The sequence below is a fragment of the Arachis ipaensis genome, chromosome B1, assembly GCF_059453495.1.
Source record: "Arachis ipaensis isolate K30076 ecotype BB chromosome B1, ASM5945349v1, whole genome shotgun sequence".
Taxonomy (NCBI): Eukaryota; Viridiplantae; Streptophyta; class Magnoliopsida; order Fabales; family Fabaceae; genus Arachis; species Arachis ipaensis.
The window spans coordinates 65647897-65654001 of NC_142436.1; the positions used below are offsets into that span (position 1 = coordinate 65647897).

At 38.0% G+C, this 6105-nt stretch overlaps 1 non-coding gene across 1 annotated transcript; it reads right to left on the reverse strand.

Annotated features, from left to right (window-relative positions):
* Positions 1-4469: 4469 nt before the first annotated feature.
* On the reverse strand, positions 4470-4577 carry LOC148576876 (small nucleolar RNA R71). Its single transcript, XR_015904573.1, has one exon. It is a non-coding gene; the product is annotated as a small nucleolar RNA R71 (small nucleolar RNA).
* Positions 4578-6105: the final 1528 nt, after the last annotated feature.

A 6105-nucleotide genomic window follows, 5' to 3' on the forward strand; every position in this document is an offset into this window, starting at 1 on the left:
GCTATGTTTTGTTTAAGTTTTATTATGTTTTCATAGGTTTTTGTGAAAAATTTATATTTTTGGATTCTACTTTGAGTTGTTGTATTTTATGGTAATTTCAGGTAATTTTTAGCTGAAATTGAGGAGCGTTGGCAAAGTCTAATTCAGAGGCAAGGAAAGCGTAGCAGATGCTGTCAGAATCTAACCTCCGTGCACTCAAACAAGCATTTCTGGAGTTATAGAGGTCCAATTGACACGTTTTCAATGGCGTTGGAAAGCTAACTTTCAGAGATTTCCAACAATATATAATGATCTACACATTTCTTTAAAGGAGCCTGCCCATATTGGGCATTGAACGCCAAGGAGCTACCCCCTGGCTGGCGTTCAATGCCCCAAGAAGACAAGCCAGCGTTGAACGCCCAAGAACCACCCCCTTTGGGGCATTCAATGCCCACCAAGAAGTAAAGCAGTGCCAATCAACCCCTAATGGGCATTCAACGTCCATTGATGAGCGGATAATTTATACGCTTTTTGACATTGTTTTTAGTATGTTTTTAGTAGGATCTAGTTACTTTTAGGGATGTTTTCACTAGTTTTATGTTAAATTCACATTTCTGGACTTTACTATGAGTTTGTGTATTTTTCTGTGATTTCAGGTATTTTCTGGCTGAAATTGAGGGACTTGAGCAAAAATCAGATTCAGAGGTTGAAGAAGGACTGCTGATGCTGTTGGATTCTGACCTCCCTATACTCAAAGTGGATTTTCTGTAGCTACAGAACTCGAAATGGCGCGCTTCCAATTGCGTTGGAAAGTCGACATCCAGGGCTTTCCAGCAATATATAATAGTCCATACTTTAGCCAAGAATAGACGACGTAAACTGGCGTTCAACGCCAGCTTTCTACCCAAATCTGGCGTCCAGCGCCAGAAAAGGAGCCAAAACCAGAGTTGAACGCCCAAACTGGCACAAAAGCTGGCGTTCAACTCCAAGAAGGACCTCTGCACGTGTAACATTCAGGCTCAGCCCAAGCACACACCAAGTGGGCCCCGAAAGTGGATTTATGCATCAATTACTTACTCATGTAAACCCTAGTAGCTAGTTTATTATAAATAGGACCTTTTACTATTGTATTAGGTATCTTTGATCAGTTGTATGCTATCTTAGATCACAATTGAGGGCTGGCCTCTCGGCCATGCCTGGACTTTCACTTATGTATTTTTAACGGTAGAGTTTCTACACTCCATGGATTAAGGTGTGGAGCTCTGCTGTTCCTCAAAGATTAATGCAAAGTACTACTGTTTTCTATTCAATTCATCTTATTTCGCTTCTAAGATATCCATTCGCACCCAAGAACGTGATGAAGGTGATGATTATGTGTGACGCTCATCACCATTCTCCCCTATGAACACGTGCCTGACAACCACTTCCGTTCTACATGAAATAAGCTAGAATGAATATCTCTTAGATCTCCTAACCAGAATCTTTGTGGCGTAAGCTAGAATGATGGCGGCATTCAAGAGAATCCGGAAGGTCTAAACCTTGTCTGTGGTATTCTGAGTAGGATTCAATGAATGAATGACTGTGATGAGCTTCAAACTCGCGAGTGCTGGGCGTTAGTGACAGACGCAAAAGGAGGGTGAATCCTATTCCAGCATGATCGAGAACCGACAGATGATTAGCCGTGATGTGACAGAGCATGTGAGCATATTTTTCACTGAGAGGAGGGGATGTAGCCACTGACAACGGTGATGCCCTTGCATAAAGCCAGCCATGGAAAGGAGTAAGACTGATTGGATGAAGATAGCAGGAAAGCAGAGGTTCAGAGGAACGAAAGCATCTCTATTCGCTTATCTGAAACTCTCACCAATGATTTACATAAGTACCTCTATCCCTATTCTATTATATATTATTCGAAAACACCATTATCAATTTATATCTGCCTAACTGAGATTTGCAAGGTGACCATAGCTTGCTTCATACCAACAATCTCCGTGGGATTCGACCCTTACTCACGTAAGGTATTACTTGGACGACCCAGTGCACTTGCTGGTTAGTTGTATCGAAGTTGTGAACCATGGTATTGGCACCATGTTCTTGGCGCCATTGCCAGGGAAAGAAAGAGCCATGAATTTTACATAATCAAAGTGTAATTACGATTGCGCGTACCAAGTTGCTCACGTTGCCAGGGATTGTTTGAGCCTGGACATCACAATTTCGTGCACCAAGTTTTTGGCGCCGTTGCCGGGGATTGTTCGAGTTTGGACAACTGACGGTTCATCTTGTTGCTCAGATTAGGTCATTTTCTTTTTATTTTATTTTCAAAAATTTTTTCAAAAATATTTTTAAAATTTTCTCATCTGTTTTCGAAAATAATATAAAAATGTTTTCAAAAATTTTATTCAAAATTTTTAAGAATGAATTCTAGTGTTTCATGAAGCATGTTGAAGCCTGGCTGGCTGTAAAGCCATGTCTAATTCCTTTGGGAATGAGTATGTTGGGCGTGTCATGTCTGAATTACATGCTGAAGCTTGGCTGGCCATTGGCCATGTCTAGTGTTTTGGACCGGAGCTTTCATTGAAAGCTTGGCTGGCTAGTGAGCCATGTCTAATTCCTGGACTGAAGCTTTAGACTAAAAATGCAAGATTCCTGAAATTCATATTAAAAATTTTGGAATCCTTATTTTTCTTTTTCATATAATTTTTGAAAAAAAAAATCCAAAAAAATTAGAAAATCATAAAAATCAAAAAAATATTTTGTGTTTCTTGTTTGAGTCTTGAGTCATATCATAAGTTTGGTGTCACTTGCATATGCATCTTGCATTTTTCGAAAATTTCCATGCATTCATAGTGTTCTTCATGATCTTCAAGTTGTTCTTGGTAAGTCTTCTTGTTTGATCTTGATGTTTTCATGTTTTGTGTCTTTTCTCTTTTTACATGTGCATTTTTCGTTTCTTAGAGTCTAAACATAAAAGATTTCTAAGTTTGATGTCTTACATATTTTCTTTGCATTAAAAATTTTTCAAAATTGTGTCTATGATGTTCATCTTGACATTCAAAGTGTTCTTGGTGTTCATCTTGACATTCATAGCATTCTTGCATGCATTCATTGTTTTGATCTAAAAATTTCATGCATTGCATAATTTTCATGTTTTTCAAAAAAATTCCAAAAATAAAAAAAAATATCTTTCCCTTTTTCTCCCATCAAATTCAAAAATTTGAGTTGACTTTTTCAAAAATTTTTAAAATCAAATTGTTTCTCATAAGTCAAATCAAATTTTCAATTTGAAAATCTTATTTTTTTCAAAATCCTTTTCAAAAATCAAAGCTTTTTCAAAATTCTTAGTTATTTTCGAAAATTCCAAAAATATTTTTCTTATTTTTATATCAAATTTTCGAAAATAACATAATCAATTAATGTTTTGATTCAAAAATTTGAAGTTTGTTACTTGCTTGTTAAGAAAGATTCAAACTTTAAGTTCTAGAATCATATCTTGTGATTTCTTATGAATCAAGTCATTAATTGTGATTTTGAAAAATCAAATCTTTTTCAAAAACTATTTTCTATCATATCTTTTCAAAAATATCTTCTCATCTTATCTTTTTTCAAAAATCTGATTTCAAAATATCTTTTCTAACTTCCTAACTTCTTATCTTTCCAAAATTTGTTTCAACTAACTAACTAACTTTTTGTTTGTTTCTTAACTTTTTCAAAACTACCTAACTAACTCTTTTTCAAAAATATTTTTTCGAAAATTCTCCCTCTCCCATCTTATTCTATTTATCTATTCATTTACTAACATCTCATCTCACATCTCTGCCATCCTCACAGTTGTGTTTCTTCCATTATATTACATTCTTTGTCTCCTCCTCTTCTTCTACTCACACAGGGATCCCTATACTGTGGTATAAAGGATCTCTATTATTATTATTATTTTTCTGTGCCCTCTTCTTTGTCATATGAGCAGGAGCAAGGATAAGAACATTCTTGTGGAAGCAGATCCAGAACCTGAAAGGACTCTGAAAAGGAAACTAAGAGAAGCTAAAATACAACAATCCAGAGATAACCTTTCAGAAATTTTCGAACAGAAAGAGGAGATGGCAGCCGAAAATAATAATAATGTAAGGAAGATGCTTGGTGACTTTACTGCACCTAATTCCAATTTACATGGAAGAAGCATCTCCATTCCTGCCATTGGAGCAAACAACTTTGAGCTGAAACCTCAATTAGTTTCTCTGATGCAGTAGAACTGCAAGTTTCATGGACTTCCATCTGAAGATCCTTTTCAGTTCTTAACTGAATTCTTGCAGATATGTGATACTGTTAAGACTAATGGAGTAGATCCTAAAGTCTACAGGCTCATACTTTTCCCGTTTGCTGTAAGAGATAGAGCTAGAATATGGTTGGATTCCCAACCCAAGGACAGCCTGAACTCTTGGGATAAGTTGGTCACGACTTTCTTAGCCAAGTTCTTTCCTCCTCAAAAGCTGAGCAAGCTTAGAGTGGATGTTCAAACCTTCAAACAGAAAGAAGGTGAATCCCTCTATGAAGCCTGGGAGAGATACAAAGGACTGACCAAAAAGTGTCCTACTGACATGCTTTCAGAATGGACCATCCTGGATATATTCTATGATGGTTTATCTGAGCTATCAAAGATGTCATTGGATACCTCTGCAGGTGGATCCATTCACCTAAAGAAAACGCCTGCAGAAGCTCAAGAACTCATTGACATGGTTGCTAATAACCAGTTCATGTACACTTCTGAGAGGAATCCTGTGAGTAATGGGACGCCTATGAAGAAGGGAGTTCTTGAAGTTGATACTCTGAATGCCATATTGGCTCAGAATAAAATATTGACTCAGCAAGTCAATATGATATCTCAGAGTCTGAATGGAATGCAAGTTTCATCTAACAGTACTCAAGAGGCATCTTCTGAAGAAGAAGCTTATGATCCTGAGAACCCTGCAATAGCAGAGGTGAATTACTTAGGTGAACCTTATGGAAACACCTATAACTCATCATGGAGAAGTCATCCAAATTTCTCATGGAAGGATCAAAAGCCTCAACAAGGCTTTAATAATGGTGGAAGAAACAGGTTTAACAATAATAAACCTTTTCCATCATCCACTCAACAACAGACAGAGAACTCTGAACAAAATACTTCTAATTTAGCAAACTTAGTCTCTGATCTATCTAAGGCCACTGTGAATTTCATGAATGAAACAAGATCCTCCATTAAAAATTCGGAAGCACAAGTGGGCCAGCTGAGTAAAAGGATCACTGAAATCCCTCCCAGTACTCTCCCAAGCAATACAGAAGAGAATCCAAAAGGAGAGTGCAAGGCCATTGACATAAGCATCATGGCCGAACCTATGAGGAGAGGAGAGGACGTGAATCCCAAGGAGGAAGACCTCCTGGGACGTCCAGTGATCAATAAGGAGCTTCCCTCTGAGGAACCAAAGGACTCTGAGGCTCATCTAGAGACCATAGAGATTCCATTGAACCTCCTTATGCCCTTCATGAGCTCTGATGAGTATTCCTCTTCTGAAGAGAATGAGGATGTTACTGAAGATCAAACTGCCAAGTTTCTTGGTGCAATCATGAAGCTGAATGCCAAATTATTTGGCATTGATACTTGGGAAGTTGAACCTCCCTTGTTCATCAATGAACTAAGTGATCTGGATCAACTGACATTGCCTCAGAAGAGACAGGATCCTGGAAAGTTCATAATACCTTGTACCATAGGCACCATGATCTTTAAGGCTCTGTGTGACCTTGGTTCAGGAATAAACCTCATGCCCCTCTCTGTAATAGAGAAACTGGGAATCTATGGGGTGCAAGCTGCTAAAATCTCATTAGAAATGGCAGACAGTTCAAGAAAACAGGCTTATGGACAAGTAGAGGACGTGTTAGTAAAGGTTGAAGGCCTTTACATCCCTGCTGATTTCATTGTCCTGGATACTGGAAAGGAAGAGGATGAATCCATCATCCTAGGAAGACCTTTCCTGGCCACAGCAAGAGCTGTGATTGATGTTGACAGAGGTGAAATAGTCCTTCAATGGAATGAGGACTCCCTTGAGTTTAAAACTCAAGGATCTCCCTCTACAACCATGGAGAGGAAGCAGAAAA